The sequence below is a fragment of the Rana temporaria genome, chromosome 11 (genome assembly GCF_905171775.1).
Source record: "Rana temporaria chromosome 11, aRanTem1.1, whole genome shotgun sequence".
Taxonomy (NCBI): domain Eukaryota; kingdom Metazoa; phylum Chordata; class Amphibia; order Anura; family Ranidae; genus Rana; species Rana temporaria.
The window spans coordinates 128653000-128672681 of NC_053499.1; the positions used below are offsets into that span (position 1 = coordinate 128653000).

At 46.5% G+C, this 19682-nt stretch overlaps 1 protein-coding gene across 1 annotated transcript in view; it reads right to left on the reverse strand.

Moving 5' to 3' along the window:
• Positions 1-13093, reverse strand: part of LOC120917661 (receptor-interacting serine/threonine-protein kinase 2-like) — a 76918-nt gene extending 63825 nt beyond the window's left edge. The window contains exon 1 of the mRNA XM_040329114.1: positions 13059-13093. The gene's annotated coding sequence lies outside the window, so the exon portion shown is untranslated. The remainder of the gene's footprint in view (positions 1-13058) is intronic.
• Positions 13094-19682: the final 6589 nt, after the last annotated feature.

The following is a 19682-nucleotide window of genomic DNA, read 5'->3' on the forward strand; positions in this document are numbered from 1 at the left end:
CTTTATAGTACAGATGTTACTGGCGCAAATGGAAAAACTTGTTTACTCTGTATTGAGTGGTTTGCTGCAATCAAAAAAAGGGTGTAACTCACTCAGTGGTGGTTTACCCAAAATAAAAAAAGTGAAAAATATGGATTGCGCTACCGTGAATATTTAATCCTGTGTAGTACACACAATTAATTAACACCTATAAGTGTTACCTTGTGTTATTCCACCATAAATAAGTGACAATCCTCTAGAAATTTTTTGTATGTGTTCTTCTAAAAAAACGACATGTGTATATAGAACGCATATCAATACGTGCGCGCGTTGATATATCCAAAATCAAGCTCACTAAATAGCATGCTCTACCCGCTACCAAGTGCTCAAAATACAAATCTTTAAAACCAAAAACGAAAACGACAAACAGCTGTATATTTTAGTATCACCAGACCAGTGGCGGCTGGTGCTTGAAATTTTTTGGGGGGGCGCAAACGTAAAAAAAAAAAAAAAAAAAAAATTGCAGCCTCACTGTGCCCATCAAATGCAGCCACTGTGCCATCAATTGTCACCACTGTGCCATGCCATCAAATACAGTCACTGTGCCATGCCATCAAACGCAGCCACTGTGGCATCAATTGTCACCACTGTGCCATGCCATCAAACTCAGCCACTGTGCCATCAATTGTCACCACTGTGCCATGCCATCAAACGCAGCCACTGTGCCATCAATTATCACCACTGTGCCATGCCATCAAATGCAGTCACTATGCCATCAATTCGCACCACTGTGCCATGCCATCAAATGCAGTCACTGTGCCATGCCATCAAACGCAGCCACTGTGCCATCAATTATCACCACTGTGCCATGCCATCAAATGCAGTCACTATGCCATCAATTCGCACCACTGTGCCATGCCATCAAACGCAGTCACTGTGCCATGCCATCAAACACAGCCACTGTGCCATCAATTGTCACCACTGTGCCATGCCATCAAACACAGCCACTGTGCCATCAATTATCACCACTGTGCCATGCCATCAAATGCAGTCACTATGCCACCAATTCGCACCACTGTGCCATGCCATCAAATGCAGTCACTGTGCCATGCCATCAAACGCAGCCACTGTGCCATCAATTATCACCACTGTGCCATGCCATCAAATGCAGTCACTATGCCATCAATTCGCACCACTGTGCCATGCCATCAAACGCAGTCACTGTGCCATGCCATCAAACACAGCCACTGTGCCATGCCATCAAACGCAGTCACTGTGCCATGCCATCAAACGCAGCCGTTGTGCCATGCCTTTAAACGCAGTCACTATGGGAGCTGCGGTGGCTCAACGCGATTGGCACTGCGCTGAGATACGCCGATTCACGAACGTACTTGCGCCCGGCGCATAATATACGCGGTTTGCGTAAGTCGTACGTCCAGGATAAAGTTATTACCCATATAGGAGGCGCAACTCATGCAAAGGTATGGACCAGGGAACACAAGCCGTTGTATCTTTTGTCGTTTACGTTGTACGTGAATATGACTAGGCGTAGGTTACGTTCACGTCGTAGGCAGTGATTCGAAAGAATCTTAGGCAGTAGTTCCGATGTGATTCTGAGCATGAGCACTGGGATGCGGGAGGGAGGTTAATCATTATGAATGTAAAAATAAAAATCAATAAAAAAAAGAAGAGGACATTTTAATTGTTCCGTCATGTCAGGTGGCCATCATTAAACTAATTTCATTCTACTGCACCTTATTTTATATTTATGGCCTATGCACACATATCTGTCCTGCAGTGTGCTTGGCTTATCTGCCTGAAAATGAAAGTAAACTGTAGACTGTTAACTGGCTTACATTCAAGTCACAAGCCAGCGTGATTTAAACTCATGATTTGCATTACTCATGTCGGAATGTGATTGCCTACGTACTAGTGTCATCATCACATATTCTATTATCTATACAGACTGTCAGAACAGGATATCTGTCATTAGACAATTGTTACTGCTGTTACGTCTAGTTAGAAAACACGCCGGCATATACGTACCTGCAAGGCTTACAAAACTTGAGCACTGAATCTTAAAGGGTCACTAAAGGAATTTTTTTTTTTAGCTAAATAGCTTCCTTTACCTTACTGCAGTCCTGGTTTCATGTCCTCATTGTTCGTTTTTGCATTCATGTTGCTGTAAATCCTCTCTGTTCTGGACACTTCCTGGTTGCCTGTTTCCTGATGACCACAGTACTGGGAGATTTCTCACGGTGGTCACTAATCAAGGAGGTGTGAGTAAAACTAAACTGGATTGGTGCTGAGGAGTTTTAGACAAAGTATCACTGCTCTCTATTGGCTGACTGCCCTCTAGTGGCTCTCTGTACATCAGAGAACCAGGAAACAACAGCAAAAACGAAACTACACTGCAGGCACAATATATGATTGTTTTTTTATCTATTTTTAATCATTTTTAAAAGGAATCAGTTAACTATTATGTCTCTATGCCCTGTAAACAGTCATTTCAGCAAAAAAAATTTTTTCCTTTAGTGACCCTTTAATGAAAATCCAGTACTTGCGTAATATCTGCTCTCAGAGGCAGCTCTTTAATTAGGCAAATTAGGCGGTCGCCTAAGGCTACCTAACTTGCCCAATGCATTAACCCAGTATTGAGGGACAGGGGACCTTTACGCTGCTGTGCTCAGGCAGAGTTAAGAGCCCTGACTCAGGAACAGGGCGGCCAGCGTCCCTAACAACCAGTGAATAACGGTGACACCACCCCTTGTGACGTCAATGACTCAGCATGCCCTCAGTCAATGACGTCACAAGGGCATGGGTCCACCAGGTGACATCACAGGGTGGCTCCGCCCCTTAGTTATTAACGAGCAGGATCTGGGGGCCACCTTGTTATAGGGGGCTTCCAGATTCCGATAAGCCCCCTGCCCGCAGACCCCCACAACCACCGGCCAGGGTTGTGGGAAAGAAGCTCTTGTCCTTGAATTATTTTTCCCATCATGGGCGAGAGTGGGGCCGCATGTCAAGTTTTGCCTAAGGCCTCACAAAGCCTAGAGCCGCCTCTGTCTGCTCTCTGAGTAATTATAAAACTTTGTCTTGGGTGTAGGGGTACTCAAAAGTAGGGGTGACCCAAATCTGGTTCCCAACAAACACAAGCTCATCCCTACTCAAAAGAACGATTGGTGGGATTGAGATGAAAATCATGGGTCAATGTTGCAGCAATTATTCATTTACATTGCAAAGAATACAGGTATATGCAAAAGGTATCAGCTTTTATGTGTCAATAATCAGATTTGATAAAATAGAGAAAACACCTAGTGAGTTGGGCAGCACTGCTAATTCTAGGGGTTGCCAAACTTTTCATTAACAGGGTCACATAATATATTTTACAAATACTAACAGGCCGAAAAACATTTTTTTTTAAATCAATGAATAATAAATTAATTATTACATATTACTTGATTTTTTTGGAATCAGCATGATAGGATTAGGAAAAAAAGGAGGAGAAAGACCTTCAGTAAAGCAATGTCCCCTATACATCAGAGCCCCTTTCACATCACAGTCCACCTTAGCAGTCCACCCCTTACATCATAGTCTCCATTAAAATCAACCTGCAAATCAGGGTCCCCATCAGAGTCCTCCTTACATTAGGGTCCCCACTGGAGTCCCCCCTTACATCAGAGTCCCTATTAGAGTCTCCGTAACATTGTATTTAGGCTTACAGCATAGCTGCAGCAGTGTAGCAGCAGGGTGGGAGCTGGGATGCAGAGCAAGTTTGAACAATTGGCATTGGAGGTTCTAGCAAACAAACAACAAAGTGCAGCAGTGGAAAAGGGAACCTGCCCGGGATAAAGCAGGGGTTTGGAGGGGTAGAAATGGAGACCCCCTGAGAAGAATCCTCCATAGTTCTACCCCTACAGGACCCACTAGATTTTGTATTGGTTCTTTACCAAGTGTTGGTACAGAGGGAACCAGGCACACAGCATTTTCCACACTCTATGGCTGAAAATGTCTTTTATGTATTTTCATTGCTAAAGGACTTGGACGGGGAGACAGGTGGCATGGGATACCCCAGGAACACTAAATAACAAGAGGACACTTCAACTTCTCTGTACAGTATTTCAGTAAAGGGCAGGAGAGGTAGCTAAACCAAGTTATTGTAAAAGCCCACCATCAGAACAATCACAGAGGGGCTTTTTGAAAAAGGGAAACTGCACACAGTCACTAGAGCTCTGCATTCAGGTTGTACGCATGGTTCCACAGGATCACCAGGTGCCTCCTTCTGATATCCACCGGGCACTCTTCAATGAGTGAAAAATAAGGCTCACAATGCCACAGGACAGCTGAAAACCTCCTTTCCAACTTCCATTGGTCACTCTTCAGTGAGCTCTCCAGACCAAGTATCCAGACTAAAGTCTTCAAATACGCCCCCTAGCTATGGTAAAGCTGGGAACTTGTGAGCATATGTTCCAACTCTCCAGAAACCTGCCCTTAGGGGCAGAGCCCCCTCAGGCTCCTGCAGGACTGGATCCCAGGACCCACACAAACTATTGCTCCAGGCCTTTGACTGTTTATGGGTTCTCCAGTCACCTACTGGGCACACCTCCCTAGGGATTGGCTGGGTCCCCATAAATATTCACACATGAACTTGAATTTCATTCCAGTTTTAGTGCGTAGGGTTCAATATTGAGTTGGCCCACCGATTGCAGCTATAACATCTTCAACTCTTCTGGGAAGGCTGTCCACAAGGTTTAGGAGTGTGTCTGTGGGAATGTTTGACCATTCTTCCAGAAGCGCATTTGTGAGGTCAGCCACTGATGTTGGACGAGGAAGGCTTGGCTCACAGTCTCCGCTCTAATTCATCCGAGAGTTGTTGGGTTGAGGTCAGGACCCAGGCCAGTCAAGTTCCTTCACCCCAAACTCACTCGCCCATGTCTTTATGAACCTTGCTTTGTGCACTGGTCCAAATCATTCGGTGGAGGGGGGATTGTGGTGTGGGGTTGCTTTTCAGGGGTTAGACTTGGCACCTTAGTTGCAGTGAAGGAACTCTTAAGATGTCAGCATACCAAGAATATTTGGACTATTTCATGCTACCAACTTTGTGGGAACAGTTATGGGATGGTCCCTTCCTGTTCCAACATGACTGGGCACCAATGCACAAAGCAAGGTCCATAAAGACATGGATGAGTGAGTTTGGGGTGAAGGAACTTGACTGGCCTGCAGAGAATCCTGTCCTCAACCCGATAGAACACCTTTGGGATAAATTAGAGCGGAGACAGTGAGCCAGGCCTTCTCGTCCATATCAGTGCCTGACCTCACAAACGTGCTTCTGGAAGAATGGTCAAACATTCCCATAAACACACTCCTAAACCTTGTGGACATCCTTCCCAGAAGAGTTTAAACAGCTATAGCTGCAAAGGGCGAGTTGCTCAATATTGAATCCTACGGACTAAGACTGGGATGCCATTAAAGTTAAGGGGCATGTAAATGCAGGCGTCCCAATACGCACTTAACCTTTAAAATGTCAAATAAAAAGAATTTGAAAGCGAAAACTGGCACCAGCAATGTATTTGCTGGTTTTCTAATGCTTTAATTGAAATGTCTTAGAAATGCTGTTTTCTAATTAAATTTTATAAAAAAATTCTGGTACTCCTAAAGACCAAATAAAAAACGCATATGATTATGCTACAAAGAAGGCAGTTCTGATTTATTAGGAAGTTTCAAATATGTTAACACATTTTTCAGTTGAATTGTATTCTCCCTCTTGTAATTTCTCCCTCTTTGCACTACACACACTTCTCCATATTTTGGCATTTCCAAACATCTTCACAGTTATTTATAAACCACCAAAAATAAAAAGTGCCGCATACAAAGTTCTAGTAAACGAAAGTACATATAATAATGAAATTGTGGTGAGACTAACCCAAGTAAGAAAGCCCAGCAGAAATGTTGCACCGCATTTAGGAAAGTTCCTCCTGGTTCCCTTCACTCAATATATAGCAATATATTATATCTGGTCTGGGATCCCCCCAAAAAATACAGTAACCACTAACCAGTGATAATTATTTGTATGTTAAAACTTTTTTTTCAGAAAAAGTACAGAAATATATATACTGCTCTCTCTCGGGCTATGTTTTGCTGCATGTGTTTGCTGTAGATGTTTTCATTCATTTATTCTGGAGATGCAACTGGAAATCGGAAAAAGCCTGTCCAATATTAACTGAATTCCCATTTTAAGGGCTGTCAAAGGAACAGATGTGCTGATTAGAGGATGACTGTTCCCACTCTTCATACTCTACAACTCCAAAACTTGGATCTCCCATCACTTTCTGAGTGACAATGGTCACCAGTATAAATAGAAAGGGTAAGTAAGTCTACCTTGTGGGAACATACAGTGCAATATAAACCCTCCCCTACTAAAACCCCCCAAAAAATATGCCTACACTTTAACCTCCCTGGCGGTATGATTATTTCAGATTTTAGGTGCTGAAAGCGGTACCATTATTTTGCAAGGAAATTTGGCATTTATACTGTAGGCCTGTAATTCTTAGGCCTCGTACACACGACCGAACATGTCTGCTGAAACTGGTCCGCTGACCAGTTTCAGCAGACATGTTCGGTCGTGTGTACGGCTGATCGGACAGGTTTCCAGCGGACATTTGTCCAGCCGACACTTTTCCAGCGGACAAATGTTTCTTAGCATGCTAAGAAACATGTCCGCTGGAAGCCTGTCCGTCGGACGTGTTTGGTCGTCTGTACAGACTCACCGGACACGTCCGATCGGCCGCCATCCCTCAAATGCATCGAAGTGATTCGACGCATGCGTGGAAGCATTGAACTTCCAGGGCCGCGCACGTCACCGCGTATCGTGTACGCGCGGATTTCTGTCTGATGGTGTGTACAACCATCAGACAGAAATCTCCGAGCGGACGTGTCCGATGAAAACGGACCGTTTTCATCGGACAGTCCGTCCGTGTGTACGAGGCCTTAGGAATAACGCACTTAAATCTGTCCAAACAAGAGTCTAGTAGACATCCCGGGTATGAAAAAGTTTGAAAAACAAAATTATAAATTATAATATAATAAATAATTATAAATAATTATAAATAATTATAACAAATCATAATATAATTATAATAAAAATTATTCAATAATATAATCAACTCAAAATCACTGAAATTTACAGTTGCAGAATTGTCGCTGTCATTACTTTTATTTTTTTATGACGAATTTCCCCACAAATCGCTATCGCTCAATTCTGCAAGTGATTATAATTTATTATCGCTGTTTTCTAGCTGCTCTAAAACCACTTTTGACATAAAGGGACACTTTTGGTTGCTATGGACAATCTACAGTTTGCAGGCAGAAAGAACAGGTTTTTATTATACAAAAGTACATGCAGGACACTGGGCAGACCACTATGGACAAAGGGGGTGTGTATTTTTTACATACAGTACTGTAATCTATAAGATTACAGTATACTGTACTGTATGTAATGTGTTTGTTTACTTTTTTGAATTTGGCGCCGTTCTCCGCCCCCGTGCGTCATAACGTCGCAGGGAACGGAGATCGGCAACACACAGGGACACTGTGTGAATCGAGCGAGGACCCACTCGCTCACACAGCGCGGCGGCATCGCAGGATCCAGGGACAAGGTAAGTAACTTTGTCTCTGGCTGCAGCGAGGCGAGCCCGAGTCTGGCTCGTGGATACCGCTTTTGGTACAAAAATATTACCCCGAGCCAGACTCGGGAATACCACCAGGAGGGTTAAGCACTTATCACTTTAGAGGTTCAATTTATAAATATCTTGCAAAGTTCATGCAGGATTTACACATTTTCCAATAAAGTCTATTTAGAAAATGTGTGAAATATGTCTAATTGTAGCTAGGGGTTCGGATCCCGGTCTCGGCTACATGTGAATTGAGTTTGGTGGTCTCAGCCCGGCTACCGGTGGGTGTGCTATGCGAGGTAAGCCTGTGCTTAGTACGCCCACCCCCCTCCCACAAAAACCACCACACTTACACGCACTCGAAATTGGGTTAACATGCACGCAGTTTGACCACGCGGTCTCTAAAAAGAGAGGCGAAGGACTAACGGGGCTGGTTGAGCGGGCTAGATCCTCTCACTCCCTTATAGGGAGTCCCTCTGCCCCGTTGGGCTTCAAAGCGGAGCAGGTAGGGCGGGCTGTGTGGGAGGACCCCCTCACACACCCACCATTGCCACCCGGGGCATGGAGAAAGATGGCAGATTGCCTCTGGGGGAGGCCTGCCTACTCCCAACTCCTGCAGTCCGGCTCCTCTCTCGAGTACACGCACAAAATACACTTTAAAAAATATATATGTCTAATTGTGTGTGAAATTGTACAAATCTTAGGTGAAACTTTTATAAGTAAACGTCCTAAAGTGTGTGGAATTATTAAAAATAAAAACAAAATCACATCTCTCCAATAAATGCACATTTCCCATGTTTTGTCTCCTAAAAAAATGCTGCACTACAAAACAACGCCTGTTAATCCTGCTAGAAATCCAGTGAGCTCCTAGTTTCCTGACAACAAAGCTGCTTCTGCTGTACTGCTTGCCCAAGCCATGTTTTCAGCACTCACAGAGCTCTCCCTACTGGACTACAGATTACCTCCCCTCAGGGGCGTACCTAGGGCATTTGGCACCCAGGGCAGATCCTATATCTGGTCCTCCTTGTTAAAGGGGGCTTTCAGATTCCAATAAGTCTCCCGCGCACAGACCCCCACAACCACCACCCAGGGTTGTGGGAAGAGGCCCTTGCCCCCATCAACATAGGGACAAGGTGCTTTGGGGCTGCCCACCCTATAGCTCCCTCGTCCTCGGATAAGGGTCTTTTTTTAATTTTGGCATGGGGTTCCCCTTTGGGTTACCCAAAGAGCCTGGTATGCATTGAGAGGGGGACCCCACAGTTTTTTTTCTGAATTTTTAATTGCTGGCATGTTTTCTTTACATTCAGCTGTTGGGTTTCCCAGCCGTAAAAAGTCCACCGGGAAACCTGATCGTGTGTACTAGGCATTAGTCTTATGTATTGTTTTAACATATCCAATAAATAAAGATTTCTTAAAAAACTGATTGCTTGGTTCTCTGCCTTGAGTGAGCAGAAGACCTGATCTGCCCCTCCAGTGCTCACTGCTGGCTGTGGAGGGGTTGGAAGTGGCTGGTTCAGGCTGTTAGTGGCTCGATGAGAGACCAGACCAACTGCTGGTCCAGGCATCTGGGTGGATGTTGGGATAATGCCAGAGTCTGGACTGGCCAAGTGACGTAAGGCGACAGCAGACTTTAGCCCACTGTTGGCTGAGTACGGTTCGCAGGCACGGCCGTTTTTAAGGCAGGACAAAAGGGGCCCTGTCATTGTTGTGGAGCCCAAAGCGGCTGCCTCATACTTGCCAACTATGCCAGTTTAAATTCCCTTGTCCCTTGAAGTTTTAGTCCTGTGCTGTGTCCTGATATCTCAGTGTGAAATGCTGCTACTAATACTGCCCAGCTCTCCCCCTATTGTTGTGTACAGATGACTCACCTGCCGACCCTGTGTTTACATTTAATTTTTTTGCCCAGGGTCCAATCAACATTAAAGATGGCCCTGTTCACAGGAGTGTAGAACTAGGTGCACTCCTGGGACCCACAGGATAAGTATGGCCAAAGGAGCTTTGGCCCTACTTCTCCTTTAAGGAAAGGTTGTTGGAATGCTGAACATGTACTTTAAAGTTACAGATATCTTAAAACTCCTTCAGGGAATACATTTTATGATAGGTATGTGCTAGAGGTGTGGTTGTTAGAAAGTAACTTATGATGGATGAGCCTGGAGGCTGATGACTGCTTTCCTTTGGCGATCGATGGTTTACTGTAGTTGCAAAGACTAAGGGTCATTTCCAGATCCTTCTTTTTTTATTACCAAACATTCCATTAAATTATGGGCAGAGGTTTAATAATCAGGCACCCTGAGTACTGAAGGGACCAAGGAGGATAGCTGGGTAAAATCTGTTAGAAATCTCAACATGTATTTAACAAAACTATTAATTTCAGATATATTAAACATTTCCGTTACATAAACCAAAACGAAACCTATTATAACAAATTCTTTAATGCCAAGTTACTGGCCGGGTCTCGCTGTTAAAAGTTCTTCAGCCTTTCTCAAAAAAATGTAAAGTCAGCAGCTATAAATACTGTAGAAGCTGACTTTTAAGAAAAGGACACTAACCTGTGCAGGGGTCCAGTGCCGTGCTCCCAAGAAGCCAGTGGTGGTGCGTCCATAAGGGTGCACGGGCGCCGCCCCCTCTCTCCTGCCACCCCCCCTACCGTGTTTCCCCGAAAATAAGCCGTACTCCGAAAATAAGCCGTAGTGGGATTTCGACGCAAGATCGACATATAAGACATCCCCCCGAAAATAAGACGTAGCGATGGCGTGTCGAATCCCCGAAAATATGACGTAGCAATGGCGTGTCGTATGCGTAGCGGCGCGGGCGGGAAAACAAGACGTGATAGGCGTACTGTACTGGTGCGGAGCTCAGGAGCTGTAAAGAAGTCGTGCAGCCCTTCTTATCTGCTCCACGGTATCTCTAAGTGACCGGAGAGCTGTCGGCAGCCCCATAAATACGGTAAGGTCGGCTCCATACTGTTGTACCATACTTTCCGGTAAAAAAAATAAGACATCCCCCGAAAATAAGCCATAGTGTGATTTCTGGAGGAAAAATAAATATAAGACGGTGTCTTATTTTCGGGGGAAACACGGTATCACCAGTAGATAGATCTATGCATTGCATGAATCTATCTATGGCCGCAGCTGATACCGCCTATTCAAGCGCCCGGACCCTTTTTGGCGCGGGGGGGGGGGGGGTGTTTTTGAAGCACCTCATAGGCTCTAATAGGCGTCAAAAAAAGGTAAACGGCGAGCGCCATGCTTGGGGCTCGCTGTTCACCCAGCTGCGTTGGAAAAGCAAATTCATTTTCGCTTTTCTAACACTGAACAGCCTCTCCTCCAATCAGGAGCTCGGGTCGGTTAAACGTCACCTGATTGGCTGAAACGACAGGCGCTGTGATTGGATGCCTATCAGGCGTCCAATCATAGCAGAGGATGGGAAGAGGACAGGAGAAGACATGGAGGAGCATGGAGGACACTGCTTGTCGCCCGCTGCCCCACTGAGACAGGGTAAGTGCCGGGCAGACAGTGGGCAGAGGGGCATTTGATGGGCACAGTGGGAGCATTTTATGGCACAGTGGCAGTATTTGATGGGGCACAGTGGGAGAATTTGATGGCACAGTGGGAGCATATCAAATGGGGCACAGTAGGAGCATTTGATATGGCACAGTGGGAGCATTTGATGGGCACAGTGGGAGCATTTGATGGGCACAGTGGCAGTATTTGATGGAGCACAGTGGGAGCATTTGATGGGGCACAGTGGGAGCATTTGATGGGCACAGTGGGAGCATTTGATGGGCACAGTGGGAGCATTTGATGGGCACAGTGGGAGCATTTGATAGCAGAGTGGCAACATTTAATGGGCACAGTAGCAGCATTTGATGGGGCAAAGTGGGAGCATTTGATGGGCACAGTGGGAGCATTTGATGGGCATAGTGGGAGCATTTGATGGCACAGTGGGAGCATATCAAATGGGGCACAGTGGGAGCATTTCATATGGCACAGTGGGGGTATTTGATGGGTACAGTGGGAGAATTTAATGGGCACAGTGAGATACTCCGTCTTATCTCCGCTGTGAATCTGGCCCATAGTTAGGAAGACCGTAAAACAGATATACGACGGCGTATCAGGAGATACGCCATCGTATCTCTTTAGTGAATCTGGGCCATTCAGTTTAGCTGCCTTGGAAAAAAATTGAAATCTGAGCATCCAGGGACAGATTGGATACTCTAAACGTGTCTGAAAACGCATATTTACGCATAAACCTAGGAGAACTTCATCTAGGAAATATAAAGTTTGTTTATACTTCAAAGATTGGTTTCTCTTGCATTCACCATTCAGTACTTTAATAATTCCAATACCATCCTCACTTATCGACAGCACAGATGGACGCAATCCCATTGGGTCGCATTTTTCTTCCACTTTAAATTATAATACAAAGAGATCTATAAAACGTTACGCACGTCTCACAGCTCCTCCGCCAATACTGCATATCTCCCACTTTTGCTGTATCCGTATATTAGTGAATGAGGTCCTCTCCTTATTAAAGTAGATGTCATTTGTCATTGCATTTGTAGAAAAGTTCTAACCAGCATCTACCTACTTTTCACTGCCTAACTTTTATGGCAAATGTTGAATACAGAGGGCCAGATTCACGTAGATCAGCGGATCTATAGATCCGCTCGTTCTACGTGAATTAAGATCCGCTCCCGCAAGTTTAGGAGGCAAGTGGCTAATTCACAAACCACTTACCTCCAAACTTGCGACGGCGGATCCTAAATCCCCCAGCGGAATTCAAATTCCGCGGCTAGGGGAGTGTCATATTTAAATCAGGCGCGCTCCCGCGCCGATTTAAATACGCATGCGTCGTCCGGGGAATTTCCCGGCGTGCATTGCTCCCACTGACGTCAATAGGACGTCAGTGGTTGCGACGTGATCTAGACTTGCGACGCGCGTGTTCGTGAATCGGCGTACGCAAACGACGTAGGAAATTTCAAAATCGACGCGGGAACGACGGCCATACTTAACAATACTTACCCCTGCTTTTAGCAGGGGTAAGTATACGACGGGTACCGCGCTACGGAAACGACGTAAGAACACCGCGTCGGGTCCGCGTACGGTCGTGAATTTCGCGTATCTCGCTGATTTACATATTATTCAGTGTAAATCAGCGGGAACGCCCCCGGCGCCATTTTTAATTCAAAAAAAAGATCCGACAGTGTAACACAGTGTGACACTGTCGGATCTCAGCCCTATCTATGCGTATCTGATTCTATGAATCAGGCGCATAGATAGGACCAGAAAAAATCCGAGATACGATGGTGTATCTGAGATACACCGTCGTATCTGCTTCGTGAATCTGGGCCAGAGAGTATTTAATGCTTGCAATTGTTACAATAGAGAAAAAGAAACACGCTCTTACCCAGGCAGAACAGGCGTTGAGTCTGCTGTGTGTAGCTGGAAACACAGAACCTCATCACCACACCCACCGCTGCCCGAGAATTCCCCTTGCATTTTTTTTTTTTTGTGTTAAAGTGACAATGTCAAAAAGAAACACTCCGAAACCATGTGTTCCTACTTCTGTAGATTAACTGGTTATAGTACTCAGCTGAGGCTGAACAGTTGTCAAATCTACAGTAATAAATTACAAAAGACCTTTAAATTAATTTAAAGTCCTGCCCTGGGGGTTAAGGAAACACTCAGGAACTACAGGCTGCGCAAGTTTTAACCACTTAAGGACCGGACCAATATGCTGCAAAATGACCCAAGGGGTTTTTACAATTCGGCACTGCGCTGCTTTAACAGACAATTGCGCGGTCGTGCGACGTGGCTCCCAAACAAAATTTGCGTCCTTTTCTTCCCACAAATAGAGCTTTCTTTTGGTGGTATTTGATCGCCTCTGCGATTTTTATTTTTTGCGCTATATACAAAAATAGAGCGACATTTTTGAAAAAAAATCAATATTTTTTACTTTTTGTTATAAGAAAAATCAAATAAACGAAATTTTAGTCAAACATTTAGGCCAAAATGTATTCAGCCACATGTCTTTAGTAAAAAAAATCACAATAAAAAAAAAAAAAGCTACCTAGTGGGAACAGCGACACTAATACAGCGATCAGAAAAATGATCGCTTAGTGACACTGGCAATAGGGAGTGAAAGGGTTAACTAGGGCGGTGATCAAGGGGTTAAAACTTTATTAGGGGGGTACGGAGGCTACCCTGAATCTAACACTAACTGCCTGTCACACTGACACTAAATGCAGTGATCAGTACATATATGATCACTGCATTCATTGACACTGTGACAGGGGGGTGGGGGCAGGCCCGTCGGAACCCGACAGGCAAACCAAGCAATTGCCTGTGGCCCCCGAGCTAACCAGGGGCCCCAGCAGGGACGGCCCTTGCCGCACCGCTGCTTCCTCCTGCAGTCCGGTCAGCCGTGTACCATAACCGCGCGGTACAGGAGAATCGGGTTCCTGTTCCCGGCCGGACTGACAGGAAGTGCACACACTGTGTGTTCACTTCCTTTCAGTCCGGCCCCTGGAACAGCAAACTGAATGCCCTGTACCGCGCGGTTATGGTACACGGCAGACCGGACTGCAGGAGGACGCAGCGATGCGGCAAGGGCCCTCCCTGCTGGGGCCCCTGTACGGACACCAGGATAGAGGTAAGCCGACAAAAACAAAGCCCCCCCCCCGCTTCTCAACTAGAAAAGTGATTTTTTTTTTTTGGCTTGGGGCCCCCTAATATCTTCAAACGGCCCTGGGTGGGGGTGATCACAAAGGGTTAATGTACCTGTGTGTCCTGGTGTCAGTGTAGTGTTGTGCAGACTCACTGGGGTAGATTCAGGAACAATTTCCGCCGGTGTAGACTGAGATGCGCGGCGTAAATGCCAATTTGGGCCGGCGTATCTCCGCGCCGTATTCAGCAAACAATATTACGCCGTAACGTAGATTTTTTTTTTTTTCGTTTGGACCTTTCCACGCCGGTGCGGCGTGGGCGCCCATTTACGCTGGTCTGAACTAGCGCGGCCCTGGTTTTTCTATTTTAAATATGCAAATGAGGGAGTTGGTCCGATTCAGCAAATTACGAATTGCCGGCGCAGGCTACTCCCGGTGCGTGTAACTCTGGTTTGCAGCGGAAAGTTACCCTTTATAAAGCAGGGGTAACTTTACACCAAACTTGCAGAGGTCAGCTGGAGAGCAGCTAAAGCAGCAGCGTTACAAACGACCTGAGCAACAACACTTGCTGGACAACACATAGAGGCGGTCCCCATGTTGGGAGAGGCCCTCAATAATTACAGCCCTCTCCTCTGGGCTGAAATTGGTCATCCGCCCACCTGAGGATTCCTCATCAGCCATAACTGCCCCACCACAATGCAAACCACCTAGCTTGGAAAAAAAAAGCTTCAGTACATTTGCACCTGCAGGGCGGAAGTCTGGGCTGATTCATGGACTGGGCTTTGGTAGTGGGTCGGCGGAGCTCAGGGATCACGCCGGGGCGCAGTTCTGAGCATGTGCAGATTGGGGCATTTACCCCTGGATGTCACTGAGCATGTGCGGTCTAAGATGCGCCCCGGCGTGACCCCTGCGCCACGCTCCCCGCTTCATTAGCATAGGGAGCCACCCATTTTATTCTACCCCGCCTTACGCCGCGCTACGCCGCCTTACGCCGTGTAAAATCCGCCACGCCGGGGCAAGAGACAGGAAAAAAGTTTCCTGAATCACTAGCATGCCTCTCTGCGCTGCTCCGGCGCAGTGTAAAAAAGATGCACTGCGCCGGACCAAAGATCCGCTGATGTTCCTGAATCTGGCCCACTGTGTGATGTCTGTGAAAATACCGCCGAGAGGAGAGATCACATCACTTCCCTCTTCCTGTGTTTACACAGGCAGAGGAAGTGACACACGGGGGAGCGCGCAGATTGGCTGAGAGCGATCCGGAGGGGGCGGACAAAAACAAACAGCCGCCCCCTCATCCCGGATCGCTCGGACAGCCACGGGGACCGCCGCAGGTACTGGGGGGGGGGGTCCCGATCGCCCCCCCCCGACCCACTTCTAGGCAGGGACGTACAGGTACGCCAATGTGCCTGTACGTGCCATTCTGTCAACGTATATGTACATGCGGCGGTCCGCAAGTGGTTAAAGAATACCACAAAGTTCACTCTCCTGCACTGTGCAGCAAGCTCCAATGTAATTGTAGTCACTTATCTTGACATTCTTATGTGGATATTCACACCTCGCTGCCCTCCAAAGATTGGGGAAGTCCAAGGATACTAAAAGCATAGAAGAAAACAGAGGGCATGTAGACCTAGTGCATGATCCTCACTACCACTCACCCAACAAAAAAAATTCAAAGTACTAACAATAATTTACAAAGCCATCCGCAACTCGGCCCCCAGCTACATCACTAACCTAGTCTCAAAATAGCAACCAAGCCGCTCTCTTCGGTCCTCCCAAGACCTCCTGCTCTCTACAGTAGCTCCCTTGACACCTCCTCCCATGCTCGTCTCCAGGATTTCTCCAGAGCCTCTCCCATTCTTGGAACTCCCTACTCCAATCTGTCCGACTGTCATGTAATCTATCCATCTTTAGACGATCCCTGAAAACCCTTCTCTTCAAAAAAGCTTATTCGAATTCTAACTAAATACACTGGGGCAGATTCAGAAAGAGATACGACGACGTCGGTCCTATCTATGCGCCTGATTCATAGAATCAGGTTACGCATAGATATCCCTAAGATCCGACAGGTGTAAGTGACTTACACCGTCGGATCTTAGGCTGCAATTCCCGGCCGGCTGCTAGGTGGCGCTTCCGTTTGTTTACACAACGAATATGCAAATGAGGATTCACGCCGATTCAGAAACGAACGACCGCCCGGCGCATTTTTTTTACGTCGTTTGCGTTCGGCTTTTTCCGGCATATAGTTACCCCTGCTATGTGAGGGGTATCCTATGTTAAGTATGGCCGTCGTTTTCCGCGCCGAGTTTTGAAATTTCACGTCGTTTGCGTAAGTCTATTTACAAAAGAGCTGGACGTAAGTTACGCTCGCGTCGAAACCAATGACGTCCTTGCGACGTCATTTGGAGCAATGCACGCTGGGAAAGTTTACGGACGGCGCATGCCCAGTTTGTTCGGCGCAGGGGCGCGCCTGATTTAAATTTAAATTCGGCCGGGGGATGTACGCAACGCTGCCGCAACTTTACAGGCAAGTGCTTTCTGAATAAAGCACTTGCCTGAAAAACTTGCGGCGGCGTAACGTAAATCAGATAAGTGAGCGGATCTGAAGATCCGCTCACCTATCTGAATCTGGCCCACTGTTTTACTTTCTCTATCAGCTCATCCCCCACAGCTATTACCTTTTGTATCAATAGACCCTCCCTCCTAGATTGCAAGCTCTAACGAGCAGGGCCCTCTGATTCCTCTTATACCAAATTGTAATGCAACTGTAATGTTTGCCTTCCTTTTGTTAAAAGGGTTGTAAACCCTGATGTTTTTTCACCTTAAAGGGGTTGTAAAGGTAAAAAAAAAATTCACCTTAATGCATTCTATGCATTAAGGTGAAAAAACATCAGATGGTGCCACCCCCCCGAGACCCCGTTTTACTTACCTGACCCTTCGAAAGTTTCACGCTCGCCCCCGTCATCCTCTGAGTCGAAGCCCGGCCGTTGATTGGCTGCAGTGGATGGATTGAAAGCAGCGCAGCCATTGGCTGGCATTGCTGTCAATCACATCCAATAACGCGGTGCGCCGGGGGCGGGGCTGAGTGATACAGCAGCAGCTATGGCCGCCGCTGTATCATGGGAGCTACACACCATGCGAGCACGCTCTCATGTCTGTGTGTAGTTGTTGCGGAGAGGAGCCACGACAGCCGCCGAGGGACCCCAGAAGACCAGGATCGGGGCCACTGTGTGCAAAAAAAACTGTACAGTGGAGATAAGTATAACATGTTTGTTATTTTAAAAAATATATTGTTTTTCCTTTACAACTCCTTTTTTTTTTTTTTTTATATCTACCAGAAGTGGCTGTTACTAGGCAGATCTCCTATTCTGCCACTTCCTTGTCCGCGGTGGTCTTCTTTCTTCTCCTCCTCACGCTGCCTCCTGGAAAATGGGGAGCGGTGTCTTCTGGGACCTTGTGTGTGTCCCAGGAGACATCTGCCCATTCACATAGCGCCGCTCGCGCATTGCGCAGTAGGGAATCGGCTGAAGAATTATGACTGTGTTTTAACAGACTCAGGTGAGCAGATTCCAAATAATTTTGTTATTTACTGCCCGGAACGGTTTCAGAAGGGCAGGATACGCCAGTGTTGGCAAATGCAGTAAAGGACACCCATTGGGGAGATTTCATATGCTGTTTGGGTGATGCCCATGTTAAAAATGGGGGAGCGGTTTCTTTAGAATAGGCAGGCACAAACAGCAATACAATCATTAAGTAAGGCCTCATTTACACAGTTATATGCATTCTGCGGATTACAGTGGCATATTATTTTCAGTGGAATGATCGAGTCATGCAAATAGCAGTGGCTGGTCTGTCTATATAAATTAATGACAGTCTGACAGTGGCCACCACTATTTGCATGTATCCAAACACCGCGCATTTACCTGTGGATGCCCAAGCCTGAATGCAGTCAGTCATCTGCAGGTACAAACAAAAGAAAAACTGGGAGAGAAAGTACCACTGTCTGAGTGTGGTATTTATTAAAATCTTATTTACAACCCCAATTGCAAAAAAGTTGGGACGCTGTGCAAGCTGCCCATTCCATACGCACTAATGAACCCCCCATACCATCAGAGATGCAGGCATTTGAACTCAACGCTGATAACAAGCTGAAAGGTCCCTCTCCTCTTTAGTCCAGAGGAGGCGACACCCATGGTTGCTAAAAAAAAAATGTCAAATTTTGATTTGTCTGACCATAGAACAATTTTCCACTTTGCAACAGACCATTTTACCCACTTCCGGACCTCCACGCCGTTGTTATACGTCAGTACTTTGACGTTGAATACCGTTGTTATGGCAGCAGATAGCTGACATAACCCTGGTATCTTTTAAAACTATGGGCGGTCTGCTTTCAGATAAAAGTGGTCTCTATGGCGGATTCGCTGATCCCTTTTATGGTGCCCACCCTGCCTCCTGCCACGTCCCGGTCATCTCCGCTGCTTACCGGAAGAGTCCTTTTCCATCAGAGTCATGAAGTCGAGTGAGGGAATGATGGCCCCCACTTGACTCCATATCATTGGATAACGGAAGCGACATCAAACGCCCAATTGGTCTTTTAATTGAAATTTTTTTTTTTTTTATTGCATTTAAGTGTAAATGTGAGATCTGAGGTCTTTTTGCCCCCAGATCTCAAATTAAAGAGGTCCTGTCACGCTTTTTTTCTATTACAAGGGATGTTTACATTCCTTGTAATAGGAATAAAAGTGATCCAAAAACATTTTTTTTAAAGGGACAGTGTGAGGCCTTGTACTCACGAGCAGACATGTCCGATGAAACCGGTCCGCGGACCGTTTTTATCAGACATGTCTGCCCGGGGACTTCTGTTCGATGGCTGTACACACCATCGAACAGAAGTCCGCGCGTAAACAATACGCGGGGCGTGTCCGCGGTGTCGCCGCGTCGATGACGTGGTGTCGCCGCGACAATGACGCGGCGACGTGGGCGGGCCTGCCTTTTAAATGCTTCCACGCGAGGGATGGCGGGCGGCCGGACATGTACGGTAGGTCTGTACAGACGACCGTACATGTCCGGGCGGACAGGTTTCCAGCGGACTGTTTTAAAGCAAGTCCAGGAAACAGTTGTCCGCTGGAAACCTGTCCAATCCGCCCGAAAATGGTCCGCTCGGGCCTACACACGGCCAAACATGTCTGCTGAAACTGGTCCGCGGACCAGTTTCAGCAGACATGTTTGGTCGTGAGTACGGGGCCTAAGAATAAAAAACGTATTTTGCTTGGACCTTGCCCTCTGGGATATGAGAATAAGACCAATCCTTTGAAAGCAGGAACATTGTGGGGATAAGCTACAGTGCAGCAAAGGTCTCACTGAGTTTC